The sequence below is a fragment of the Lathyrus oleraceus genome, chromosome 3, assembly GCF_024323335.1.
Source record: "Lathyrus oleraceus cultivar Zhongwan6 chromosome 3, CAAS_Psat_ZW6_1.0, whole genome shotgun sequence".
NCBI classification, from domain to species: domain Eukaryota; kingdom Viridiplantae; phylum Streptophyta; class Magnoliopsida; order Fabales; family Fabaceae; genus Lathyrus; species Lathyrus oleraceus.
Window position 1 is genome coordinate 85,632,098 of NC_066581.1, and position 15,111 is coordinate 85,647,208.

Below are 15,111 nucleotides of genomic sequence, written 5' to 3' on the forward strand. Positions count from 1 at the left end.
TCTCTGCACCTTGAGACTCTCAAGCTCTTCCCAAGAGAAACCAGTCGAACTAGTTGATATGACACTTCCTTTGGTCTGGTCAGGAGCGGGTTGAGTGCTTCGCCCTAAAGTTTGCCCAGCATCTGGTTGTTTCGACTGGTCATCCTCATCTTTAGCAGTTTCTTCTTCTTGGTCATCTTCGACCTCAGTTTCCATGTTAGTGTCATCGCCCTTATTTGTAGCATTTAATCCTGGATGAGGAGGAGAATCATCTTCAGAAGCTTCACTCATTGTAGTGTCGAATTCTGCTACAATCTGCCTGTCATGATCATTTTTGGGGATATCTTCTTCTCGGACTGTCTCTTCCAGAGTTTTCTCAGGTTCAGGATTAATTTTTGTTTGCGCCATCTCCATTATTGATCCTTTTGTCGAATCCTTTGGAGAAGTGGACGTCGAGCTGACAGTTTTGAGAGCAGAACCACTATCAGGTTTTGGTTGGTTTTTATATGTAGGTTTTACTTCGACAACCAATTGTTTCTGAAAATAATTCTAAGTTAGAAGAAAGAAATGCAATGAAGATGAACATAGATAGTCGAAATAAGGATTTACCTCAGGAATCTAAGTATTAAAACCAGATTTCCCACTCTCTGTATCCTTCGACTGAAGTTTGGCGGTTGGAGTACTTGAAGAATCTTTTTTAGCTGACTTAACAATGGATCTTTGGGAAGAGACCCTCTTGAATTTCTTCTTCTTCTGAGGAAGGGGGTTTGGCTCTAGAGATTCATCACCAGATTCTTCATTGGGAACTCTCTCCTCTTCTTTCTTTCTTTTTTGGATTGGTGGGGGCTTTCGACTTACCTAGTCATGCAGACCAAAGCCGGTTAATTTCTTAAAAAAGAAAAAGAACAAGTGAAAAGGTTGAGGTTTGTACCTTTGTCGAAGGTTTCTTAGCAGCACCTGGTGATGCTTCGACGGAAGCTTTCTTGGTAGGGATCTTTACGGCTAAGGAAAAAAAGGAAAATTAGAAACAAATATAAGAAATACATGATAATACAGTTAGAATAACAAAAGAGAAATCGTGTTTCCTGTTAACACCTTCAAGAATGGGACTTTCCACGCGAACGTGTTCTATTCCAATATGAAGGTGTCCTTGGTAATCGTCCAGGTGATACTTAGTCGGAACCACACGCTCAGCAGGTTTTTTGTAATGTTGACGAAGAATTTTCATATAGTTGCCACAAACGAACCAATCTGGAAATGGAGGGCTTAATGCCACGCCAAACTCAGCAGTTGGTAGAGGAGGAAATTTTGGTGGATGACAGCTGAAAGCCAGATCATAGCGCGCTTCTGGTCGAACATGTGAAGGCAATGACAATTTTTCAAGCCTTTTCGTCAATTTATGTTTTAATTCTACTGCTGCTTCGTGTATGGTTCGACTAAGATCATCAGGTCTATACACGGTTTCAAAATATTTTTGAAATTTTTGTATTTCTTTAATGTGTCTTTGAATACCTTTTTTGGTCCGATCCTGCACGAAAGCAAAAGCATTTGTTAAATGTGTAGTGAAGGCTGTTACGTCAAAAAATCTGGTAGAATAATAATCCTTCCACCACTCATCAAACTCAGGAGTATAGAGAAAAGATGGTCGAAAGATCACTGGTCGAATATCAAGAGAATCATCAGTTAGCTTCTTCGACAGCTCTTTGCTCTCATCTTCATTATGAAGGGAGTTGTAAAAAATGATAGATCCTTTCTTTGGGAAGATGGGTCGAGGTTTTATTTGGATCAAGCCAAACTGTCTAGCAACGAGATTGGGTTGGTAGACTATCAAAGCTATTTGGGTTTTGGTTACGTTATGATGGGAAAAAAGGAGCCTGGGGGTTAAAAATGATTCACAAACATCCAAAAATATATTCTCGCCCTTCTGCATTTCCAAGGGCAGTTGTTGGGTAAACCATTCAGGTCCAATTTTTCTACTAGCAAAGGGTGCCATGGTCGAAGTGAAATGATACCTTTTGGCAAACATCATGACATAACCGTTGAAAGCTTGTCGAAGGCTAATTCCTTCATCAGTTGGCGTTAGTTGCACCAACCTAGGCCATTCGACAGTCTTGTCCTTCACTTTTTCTTCGTTCACTTCGTGTTTTACAGGAAGAAAAGCTTCAAAGGTGGCATTGAGCCATAATTGTAAGAGCCAGAAAGGTCCTGACAAATTGATTTTACCTTGGTCTTTGATGGTTTTCAAAAGATTTACACTCTCACTCAAGGATTCGTAAAGATTCGCCAAAATCATTTCACTTAAGCATAGTTTGGTTCCTGCGTGAAGTTGATTGGCCATAGTGATGAATCTTTTGGCAACTTGGAGGGAACGGGAGCAAAACACATATTTTGTTAGCCATAGAGTCAAAAAGGCTATATGTTCGACATCCGAGACTTCTGTGGAATCCTTGTCATGATAATGACACATGAATAAAGAGTATGGAGCAAAGCTAGTGTCGAAAGTTATAGAATCTTCATTTAGGTTAGTGGGGTCGAAATCTATCGCATTGGGGCGAAGGCCAACGATGGCTACTGCGTCGAAGAGAGTGGGTGTGACCATCCCACAAGGAAGGTGAAAAGTGTTATAGGTACTGTCCCAAAAATAGAGTGAAGCTAAAAGCATATTGGGGCAAATGTTGGGTCCTACTCTCGACAATTGAATGAGATCGAAAATACCTATTTCCTTCCAGAAATCTCCTTTAATCTTTTCAACCTTATCTAGCCAGGATAAATAGTCTGAAGGGTTTTTCGACCATGGACAAGTTCTAAAGATCCTAGCATAATTCAAATAAGTTAAATTCAACTCTCCATCATCAGTCGAACTTTGTGGGTCAATTTATTCTACAGAAAACTCTTGAGGTTGAGGTTTTACTCTAACACCTATGGGTTTAGTATGGAAATAGGTGGGAAAAAATTCTTTCAGACGATCTGGTTTAATATCTGAATTGGGGAGTGGACCTAACATAGCGTGACGAATTCCAGAAACAAGAACAAGAATTAATACCTGGGATTTGTAGATACATTCCTTCTCTATCTCATTGGGAGGTTCAGGAATGTATTGTTGGTTTCCAACAATCATTGGTCCATTCAACTCGTGCGCAGGATGAAAAGTTGAATCTTGGGTCTTCTTGGAGTGTTTGCTGCTGGAAGATTTTGGAGGAGCCATTGTTGAGAAGAACAAAGAAATTTTTTCAGGAAAGTTGAAAGTATGAAAATGGGTATGAAGAAGAAAGTTTGAAGCGTAAAAAAGTTTCAGAGAAAATAGGTTATGAATATTTATAAGAGAAGATGATAAAAACGTTTGAGTTTTGATGATAATCGTGGGACACGTGACTGAATCACAACGGTGATGATAAAGATGTGGAAGTTGAAAAAGGCCATGATGTTAGGTGTAGGAAATGATGGGAGTAAGGTCTGAACGTGGGCTAGACATGACGTTTCTGAAAAAGTGTAATGATGAATCTGTTTGGGAACTTGAGATTATAAAAGCTTGGAAATAGTGGAATTAAATGACATGGCATCGAAATATTGGTTGACAACAATTGATTGTTTCTCCGGAGTAGTCGAAACATCTTTGTTGGGGGGCAATTTGTATACATATATTTTTGACGCCATGAAATCAACTGCAGAATAGTGTTTTCGACAAATGGAGATGCTTGTTCGACACTTCGACGGATTGGTGGTTCGATATTTCGAAAAAAGAAGATGTCTGCAGATGAAAAGATGTCTTCGACAAGTATCGATGATGTTATGATATTTCGACAATTCGACAAGTCTGAGGAGACGCGTTGTTTCGACGTAAAGCGGAAATTCAAATTCAAAAGAGTTATAACGTTTGGCAAAAGATGCGTGGAAGCACCTGGCGAAAGGAAGTCATGCAGAAAGCCAAGTGTCATAGTTTTAGGATTTATTCGTTAGTGACAGTTATTTTGTTTATATATAAATAGGATAGTTGTTATCAGAAAAAGTGTGTGAAAAACTTGTACAAAATTCCTACAAAATACTCAAAGTACCCGTGTGAGAGAAAAAAGTCTTATTTGGAAAATGTACGTGTGAGCAAACACCATTTCTTTAAAGTTTTATCTTATAAATTTCAAAGTTCTTTACCAATTTTCCTTTACATTTACTAGTCATTTATCCTTTGCATTTACTTTATGCAATTTACTCTTCGCCATTTAGTTTTCGCCATTTATCTTAGTCTTGTTAAGTTTACTTTTACTTAAGCACTTTTAGTCAATATCTTTCGTACATGAAAGACTTAGTAAACCAAATAAAGGATACAAAGGTTGTTCTAAAGAGTTACAAAGTTATTTAAATTTGCACATGTCCTAGGATTTGTATGGTTGATCCTGCAAGTAACCCAATTCAATAAGTTTTGGAAAACCAGAGGTTGTTCACCAAAATCAACAGCGAACAGCGTGAAATCAAAGAAAAATAAGCTAAAAGCACGATACATTTACCGCCTATCAAATACCCCAGACTTGAACTGTTTCCTGTCCTCAAACAACAAGCTTGCTTAGAAATAATTAAGATCAAGCAGTTCTCAGTTCTTCAAAATCTCAAAAAGATGAAATCTATTGTTACTCATACGTAGTATGTTATTCCAACCGGCTAAGATTCAAGTTTCCCCTTACTCACCAATACTAAAAGCATTATCGGAACACAAAACTATAAAACAAATATAGTCAAAAGTTTCCTAATTTGGTCACCTTTCTATCTATACTTTGGACTTACGTCTCTTTTCAATTTTCTTTCCTTTTTGTTTTCACAATCAATTTAAGGCAATTTGAATAATGATAATCATCACATGCACAAAATCGATTGAGAAATTTTGTTTAGACATCAGATAAACAACAATTGCTATCTTTATTTACCGATGAAATTACACACTTTTGTATGCTTATTTATTATCCTTTGGGACAAAGTTTGGGGTTCAACCACCGTTGGGCTGAAGAACCGGGCGAGGGTTACCCAACTTAGAAGGTGCATTTTCCTTTTATCGTATTTTTCATCATTTTGGTGCTTATTTTTTTCTCAACCAATCATACATGACGTTTGAATCTAAAGTATGCTAAACTATCATAGAAAACTATTTAGAAAATACTTCTCAAGATTCGAGTACTATGGTACAAAACATGTGCTAAACTCGTGACCTATTTGAGAAACTAAGGGTGTTCGGGTAATACTGATTTTATTGATTTTCGATAGGCCCATAAACTTAGTCAATCTTCATTACAAACCTATGTACTTTCTCAACAAAAAAAATCAAATTTAATAGCTTTTTCAGAAATATTTTTTTAACTACTCAATTTAGGGGTGTTTTAACAATGATATATGCAACTTATTCAATAAAAACTATCCTGTCGGCACAAAATCACACAATAAACAAATAAGACAAAAATATGATAAAATAAGATAAATACCCCCCCCCCCCCTTCCTAAACTTAAACCGAACATTGGCCTTAATGTTCTGATTCAAGCAGGGAGAGGTGACCTTACTGAGGAGGTGAGAGCGTAACATATTAGAGAATCATAAAGCTTCTTCTATTTTTTCCTTCTACTCTCTAAGTTCTTCTTTTTTATTAAAACAAAATAATTATGCAAAATGAAACAAAACAAAAGGTATTAGCAATTAAAAGCATGAGTTACCTCCCACGAAGCGCTTTATTTAATATCATTTTAGCTCGATGGTCCATGAGTGCAAGCACTTATGGTGGTTCCTTCAAAATCAACTGTATTTTCTCCTCTACCACACCATCACTAACATAGTGCTTTAATCTATACCCATTTATCGTGAATAACCCTTTAGGCTCGCTCCATATTTCCAATGCTCCGTACGGTGTTACCCTTTTCACTTCAAAGGGCCCAGACCACCGTGATTGGAGTTTTCCAAGAAACAACTTAAGTCTCGAGTTAAACAACAAGACAAGATCTTCTTATTTGAACTCCCTCTTAAGTATCCTTTTGTCTTGCCACCTTTTGGTCCTCTATTTATACAACTTAGCATTATCATATACATCAAACCGCAGTTCCTCCAATTCACTCAACTACGATTTCCTTTTTTCTCCTGTTGCCCGATAGTCTAGATTAAGAGCCTTGATAGCCAAGTATGCCTTACACTCTAATTCCATCGGTAACCGGAAATACATTCCATATATCAGCTTAAATGGGTTCATACCTATAGGTTTTATAAGCAGTATGGTATGCCCAAAGTGAGTCGTCGAGCTTAGAGGCTTGGTCTTTCCAAGAAAGGGAATCTGTTTTCTCTAAAAAGGTTTTTTTTGTCTATTATAAACCTCGACTTGACCACTTGTTTGGGGATGGTAGGGTGTAGCAACCTAATGCCTTACCCCATACTTTTTAAGAAGGCTCTCAAATTGTCTGATGATGAAATGCGATCCTCCATCGCTTATCACTAGCCTAGGGACCCTAAACCTTGGGAAAATTATCTTTTTGAACATTTTTATCACAACTCGGGTATCATTTGTTAGAATAGTGATCTCCTCAATCCATTTTGATACATAATCCACAACCACGAGTGTGTACTTAATTCCCATAGATGAGGGAAATGGTCCCATAAAATCAATCCCCCATACATAAAAAATCTCGACCTCTAAGATGTTGTTTAGGGGAATTTAATTTCTCTTTGAGATATTTGCGGTGCACTGTCACTGGTTACACTTCTTTATAAAATTATAAACATCTTTGAAAAGACTTGGCCAATAAAGGTCAGCTTGCAAGATCTTTAACACAATTTTGTGGGTACTAGTATGTCCACCATAAGTGGAAGCATGGCAATGAGCCGCGATACTCTCAATTCCCTCTTCTGGGATACACCTGCAAAAAAACTCCATTGGCGCCTCTCTTAAAAATCAGAGGCTCGTCCTAATAGTAATTCTTAAGGTCAAAGAAGAATTTCTTTTTGCACTGGTATCTCATACCCGATGGTAAGAGTCCGGCAGCAAGGTAGTTAACAAAGTCAACATATCACGACATTTCTTTTTGAACCAATACAAACAACTTGTTATCCAGGAAAGAGTCATCAAGAGGTAACTCTTCCCCTTTTTGTTTGGCCAATATGGAAAAATTGTAAGCGACAGTAAGACCCCAATTTTGACCCTAAGATCCCTCATGCAATTTCATCATAAGCATTAGCATTGGGATCATGTCTTGGCATCCTCCTTACCCCTCCTTCATTGGGTTTGTCTTGGGAGAGATCACCAAGAACTTTGTGATTATATCATACTTGTATTTTATCATTTCACTAACCAAAATACCAAAAATATGTCTTTGTATTTGTCCAACTTTTTTGTAGGTTGGGCATGATCTCATTGATTCATCAAGTTCACATCTAGGGTTTAAGACCCTCATGAACAAAGAGCACAACCAAGAATTGATTCAAGAATGGTCACAAGCATCATATATGAGTCATAATGATTCCTACATGTTATATTAATCAAGTTTTCTTCAAGAGTTTGAGGGTGATTTGCCTTCGAAACCCTAGTTTGACTGGGTATCTTGAGTAACTTCTCCAACAATCTATCTCACCAATTGATCAAATTTCTCAAGGGACACTTCAAAATTCATCATCTTATGCATATATGATCTAACATGAGCCAAGAAAGTCAAGAGAATTGGAAGTTAGCAAGTTGGTTGATGGTGGTTGGCCAGATGAATTCATCTAATCAAACCTTTTTGTTAAAAGCAATTCACCCATTTTGAAATTGTTACCACGAACTACGAGGTTTTGATCCCTCATTTTTATGTTGGTACGTAGGCAAAAGTCCGAAGGTCTTGTCAAACACAAAAATATAATTAATGAATTTTTTTCTCATCCCCACACTCTATTTTTCTCAAACACCTTTTATACCAAAAACACATACACACATAAAAAAGGGCTCCCTAGGAGTACCTAGGACACTTTGGGTGCTAACACCTTCCCTCTGTGTAACCAACCCCCTTACCTATAATCTTTGGTATTTTATTAGTTTTTATTTGAAACTTCTCATCTTTGAGTTTTGTTCATACTTTTCCCTTTTCCTTTGGAAACAATAAAACCCGACGACGACTTTGGTTTTATTGACGTTAAGCTTATCCATAGCTCGATGGTCATGAATTTACTGCTACACTAAGCATAATTGATTTTGCATGTTGATTGAGAAATCACCCTATCCACTAAGCGAGTCAAAGTGAGCCAAGAGACATGTTAAGTACTCTTCAATGTTGAGGACGTTTTACGAATTTGTTGGATAGAAGTTGGAAGTTAGAATAATGGTCAGATAAAAGAAATATTAAATTTGGTGATTGTTGATTGTTATTGTACGACTTGTTTTCTATTGAAATATGCAGTTGCATGCGAGTTACTTGAGGGCAAGCAAAAATTTAAGTTTGGGGTTGTGATGATTGTCCGCCATTGCATGAATTTAGTTAAAGAATCAGGTCAAAACAAGCGAAAGATGATCCAAAATGAAGAAGAAAGACCAAAGAATGAGGAAACAATAGCTAAGTATGAAAACTTGTGGACTTAGTGAAAATTTGAGTGAAAAAAGAGTGTAACTTCGTAAATAATCACATGCACCATCGTGCAGCATCGCGCACGCGATAGGGCCATCAAAGTTACATCACGCGCACGATTCTAGTCATCACGCGCACGATGGTCCCTTTTTATTTGCTTTTTTTGACGCATCTGATCCATTCCGAGCTCTTTTTAAGGAGAATTTTTACACTTTGATAAGGGTTATGAAAATTGGAGAAAAAGTCATGATTTTGAGAGCATCAATGGTGATTTTTAGGGCATTTTAAGCCATTGGAGACCATTATTTCAAGGGAATTCCTATGTTGTTTTATCTATCAATTATGGTATTGTTATCTAAATTATGAGTAACTAAGCTCCTCTAGATTAGGTTGAGTTATGATGAACCTATTTCAATATTGTTGGATTGTATGTTGATTTGACTTTGTATGAACCTTTTAATCTATAATTCCATTTAATTGCTTATTATTCTTAATGATGTTTATGTGAGATACTCTTTTAAATTGATTTTGAGCACATCAATAATACTGACCATTATTCTATATGTTAGGCAATTTGCAATTGTTGTACTTATGATGGTTGAATAGGAATAGGAGACCCTGAGTAGTGGCATAGGGAATTAACATTATGTACCCCGTCTAACCCTGTTTACATTGGCATACTAAGGACTAAAAGCTCAAAGTAATGGTTAGTGAGTTATTTCGTGAGGGATCAATTATAACGGTTTTGTTAATTCATCGTGGAATTATAGTGATAAGATCATTCATACAAGGCATCAAGAATCAACAATAGCGAATTCGGGGATTCTAAAACACAACCTGACCACTTTCGTGATTATTTTTATCTCTTATTTACTTTTCACTAAAAAGCATAAGCGATCAATATCATTGATTTTTATGAAAGTTTTTACTTTAGTTTACTACATATCATTGATATTTAAGATGGTACTGCAACACCTCAGATTTAAAAAAAAACATTTGGTTTAATTATCAAATGTTAGTCCATGTTTATCACTTAAGGTGGGTAGTGCAGCATTACGACTGATGTCGGTCGAAACATCAACCACAACCCACACACCTTCAGTATGCTACTTGCAATACCTTAGGAAACAGTATGTCGCACATGCACTAATGTTTAGAAAAAAATGAATAACAAATAAGAAAAGGATTTACATTCACATAGTTTAGAATAAAAATTTATCAGTGGAGCAACCAATGTTAGTGTAATCAGGTTTACATTCACATATTCCATTATTGAGACATAAGACATTGCTAGTGAAATTTATGGGACAGGAACCTGGAATAAGTTACGACAACACACAACCATTAAAGGAAGACTAAAAACTAGAAAAATAAAGCAAAATGAACTATGGAGTTAAAATACAACGTGGAATAACATAACTCACTACGACTACAATCGTATCCATGAAATCCAAGAAAGTAGTGGCAACTTCCATCAACACAATCTCCATTGAAATTACATGGATATGAACATTTCCTCGAGTCAACCACTGTGTCTGTTTTTTAGAGCTCATAATATGCTAGACAGATCAACTCACCTATTAAAAACATTAAAAATGAGTAAGCTTTCCATTAATAGGGATTTTAAATTCAATGTGAAAATAAACAAAATAACAAATATTGACCATTAAATCCAACAAACTCAATGGACCCGTCAGACGAAGGACACACTCTCCACATACCATCCATAACAATCGAAATAGAAAATGTACTAGAGGTGTCTGATTTACTATAGAAAAATAGCTCATTGCAGAAACCTTCAACCATTAATAATATCACAACTATCAACAAACAAAAACCGCTTCTTATCTACACATAATGAAATTGGTAAGACCCAGATTGAAAATCAAGTGAAAAACCGAGAAGTAATTGCAAAGTTGAATGCTTTAGGTTAAACAAAAAGAACACAATATAGAAAAAAATTAAGGATTGAAAGAAATATAGTGACAAGAAGATTGTCGAAGAACTAACCTTGAGAAGCAAACCATTTTGACGGCTACAATCTCAGAGTTATCCATATCCGATGCTGGAAAAAACATTAAAAAATTTAGCAAAATCATAACCAACATATACATAAAACAATACATATAAAGAGAGAATAACACAACTTAAAAACGAATTTACATCTCTTTTTTCGCTTGAAATCAAAACAACATTCCGTAAACAAGATTTATCGCACTTTGGTTATGATGTTTTTGGTTACATAGCAACCATTTCAAATCCGACATAAGAGAGAAGAGAAAGAGAAGAAAGAGTAAAGCAGAAAGAGGAGAAAGAAAAGACAGAAGAAGAGAGAGAGAGAGAGAGAGAAATGGGTATGCATAAAAAGGAGAAAAGAAAGAGGAAAAGGTTACCGAAAGTAAAATTTTGAAAAGAAGAGAATTGCAACAGAATCATATGATATCATTAATTGAACCAAATCTAACCATCAAAGGGATAATACAATAAGTATGTAGTTGGAATTGATCAATGTAACATTATTAGTTACAAAAAATTATATTTGGATCAAAATTATCCTCATTTTAATGAGGTGTCAGATTTATAAGAAATGGCAAAAGAGAGTTTTCTACAACATCTCATTTTCTTATATTATAGATATATATTTGTTTTATGGTCAAAATAATAGAATATGATATTAGCACAACTTTTAGACTATCTTTGAATATTATAAAATAAATGAAACTAAATGAAAAAAAAAGGAGTGAATTGAATCATAGGTTTTATTCTATTATTTAAGTATTTTCCGACTGAACAAGACAAATTTTTTATTTCATATAGAAAAATAAATATGATAGCAAATGATAAAACGAGATGAAATTGATATCACTTCATTATATTCCAATCTATCTGAATTTAACTAATTCAAATAATAAAATATCCCTCAATTTCATCTTATTCTTTGGATTCAAACAAAATTTTAATTAGTTTAACTCTTTCTTTTATGATAATGATGTACATGTTATAAAACATTTTAAACCAAAAGTAACAAATGATATGTGAACATTGGATTACATCTAGATTTTAAATTTGTTTTAATATTTATTGGTCGACGTGTGAATGCATATGAGTTTGTGATAAAGCTTTTTATAGAATAACAATTAGCAATGCTGATTTTTATACGACGTGGGATTAGGTTTAAAAAGAAAGAATACAATAAGAAAAGAGATATAATTTTTAAGTCAAGTTTGACAGTTTGGTTAAAGATAAATTTGAAACGATGTAATATACTTAATTTAACATTTTGAATAAAAAAGGTTTGAAAGTGTTAGAAGAATAAAACCATATCTTATCACTAGCTGTTTAAACTGTTAATGAGGTCGGTTCTTAAACAATTTCAAACAAAAATTGATTTCTACTTTTAAGACACGACAGTATTTGTAGTGCATTTGTATTTAATTCATGTCACTAATTAAAGTACTGAGGACCAACAATGACATTAAGATATACTAGTATAACTGCTTAATCCATTATTAAATGATCTTATCTATAATATCATGGATAAGCATGGTCATGGCTGCTTATCTTGGCACAACCACTAACAATAGTTGTTGAACTAATACCTATATTAATATCGATATCGACCAGAAAACAAATATTCTTCTACCTAGAATTATGTATGTGTTGAGTTCTCTATTACATCCGGAGATCCGTTAAAAAATTTTAAAAAAAAATTCTATTTTCTATTTTTTTCACCCTAATAAAAATAAATATCTTTATTCTTTTCTTTTCCCTTTCAATAATTCGAAAAGTCTAACATTTAAAACTAACACTAACGTGCACAACTAACCAAACGATTTCCGTTGAGTACAACGGATATGATGGGGGTTAATATCTTATCTCTTGCGTAATCGACTCCCGAACCCTGATTTGGTTGCGACGATCAATATCACTGTCGTTCTTTCTTGGTTCTTATCGATATTTACCCCTCTTTTTTATGAATAAATAAAGTTCGATGACGACAATGTTAAATCCATCATGCGAACATGCTATTTTACTTCGCGAGAGTCGTGTTCTTATATTTTTAAGTACCACAAAAGTAAGGCTTTAAAAATCCAAAAACATGATTCATTCTTACAAAATTTTACTCAGTAGACAAATGCGTTTCATTGTAGGAAAAATTGATTTTATAATTCTTAATTTTATGTTTCTGTCTCATAAAAATGATCCAAATGAACCAAGTGAAGTCGTCCACTAATTTGTAATCAAAAATAAAATGAGTGGAGAAAATACCCCAAATATTAACATGTAAAATGTAAAAAAAATTAGAAGAATTACTGGTGCTATTAGCATAAGGAAATCTAATCTTTTATGTTTAGAAAATTTCAAAGAGAGAAATTTGTATTAGACTTATAAGCAATGCTAGAAAGTTGGGATGCTATATGTTTATAAATAAAAGAGGTGTCTTATTTTGACATCATTTTTATGTACACAGTAACTTACACGGTATATAACATAAAAAAAAATGGTCTTACACAGAAATCAATATAAAATAAATTATTAAAATATAAAATCTTTTATTTATACACTTACGGTGTAAGTGATAAAAAATAGTGTCAAGCTTTCTTTTCCCTAAATAAAATCTGAAGTGTGGTCTAATATATGATGCCATATACTTAGTACTATCAGAAAATATGTGATTACAAAATGAATAGAAAGATGGGTCTGAGCTTTAAAGACATCCCCTTATGAGAAGTGATTTTCTAAGTTATCTCGAATCGAGCCAGCTTTGTCGATCCATAGGATTGTTTGGGTATTTTCTTCAAAGATAGACCATCCATAGGAAAAAGGTGTGTCACTAAGGTAGAAAGAAAGAGGAATTAGAATTTATAAAAAAAGTCTTTTTTATAAAATATGTTACCATATTGAATATTCAAAAATAAGTGGCGAAAAAATTCAATTATTTCTTGTGGATTTCATTGTTAACGTGTATAATTCAATATACATTTTAAAAATTATAGTACCTAAAATACATATACACAACAGAGATTTAATGATAATTCAATAACAAATTAACTAAATATAATTATCTAACTAAGTATATAATAATGGAAATAGAAATATAGAATGTTTAATACACAAGACCCAAGTATATATAGTGTTTATAAAGATAGAAAAACAGCTTTTTAAAATAAATATTAATTTGTATTTGTGATAAATAATTTGATGTGTGACCATGCTGCTTTGAATTCGGGTTTGAAATGTTTATCGTTTACTATTAACATTATTTTTTTGTGTGTGTTTTGTTAAACAAATGGTAGTTAGGTAAAATATTTGACCACATAGGTGTGAATTTGAATATGCGTTTTTTTTAAATAACTATATATTTTTTAAAATTCTTAAATAACTATCTTTTTAGAAAGAAAAAATCAAATTAATTATATTTCAAACAAAAAAAAATCGTCCTCAAGAGGATGCGTCATTCACCGTCTATGACGCATGCATTTATTTTTTGGCTTAAGACGCCATATACCATGTGGAGCATGTCTTTAGGAATAACCAATGAGTATGACACATGCATTCAACTTTTAGGTGCATGCGGCATTGATTGTGGCTTCCTATATATATATATATATATATATATATATATATATATATATATATATATATATATATATATATATATATATATATATATATATATATATATATATATATATATATATATATGTCATTTTCTCCCCATCATTTTTCACCCATCTTCTAATTTTCTCCTTCAATTTTTCTTCAAAATATCGTATTATATTATCGAGAGAAATGTCAATTTGATTTATTCGATAGTAAAGCCTCCGATGAAGATCTGACTCTGGAACACGGAGACTTTCGAACATCTGTAGAGGAGTTTGATTCGTTGGTTAGATGAAGACATTATAGACGGTGAAAAGATCAAAAGAGTTAAAAGACTTGTTACGATGTACAACAATAATGGAGAACATCATATCTAGAAGTCAGTTAAAATTGATAGTGATTGTCGTATTATGATGCATAGTTCAGAGGAAATTGTCCTGATGGTTGTAATCGCATAGATATGTTGTTTAGTTGTTTTATTTGTTTGTCGTGTTGTTGTTTAAATTGTTGTAACCGAATATTGTGATCTTTATGAAAAGAATGATGTTTTCAATATCAAATTAAATGGTTACATAAAATGAATTACATATAAAAAGTAGGACTAAAAGTGGATTACTTAATTATGTTGTGGAGTTTGCTCCAACATTGAGACATTTTGTATGATTGTATTCGAGCTGACGGTATAAACTACATAATCTCACCATTTTATTTGTCGTATCCATTTCATTTGAATATGTGTGCTCTTAGGGAAGCCCTTTTTATTTCTTTGTATATTTTCATTGTGTAAAATTATGTCCCCTTGACATGCAAGCAAATAATCCTCCTTTGTTACCACCGGAAAGCTATTGTTGTACATATTACATAAGTTTATGACTTTGTAAACGGAAGATAGTAAGCTGGAAGGGTCCTACCGAGCATGTGAACATGCCGTCATGTCATGAGAGCAATGCATACAGAAGGCTTGGAACTGTCCGC

At 33.9% G+C, this 15,111-nt stretch overlaps 1 long non-coding RNA gene across 1 annotated transcript; it reads right to left on the minus strand.

Moving 5' to 3' along the window:
• Nucleotides 1-9,696: 9,696 nt before the first annotated feature.
• LOC127125492 (uncharacterized) lies at nt 9,697-10,881 on the minus strand. The gene is made up of 2 exons (XR_007804667.1): nt 10,543-10,881; nt 9,697-10,109 (listed from the first exon to the last, which is right to left on the minus strand). It is a non-coding gene; the product is annotated as an uncharacterized LOC127125492 (long non-coding RNA).
• Nucleotides 10,882-15,111: the final 4,230 nt, after the last annotated feature.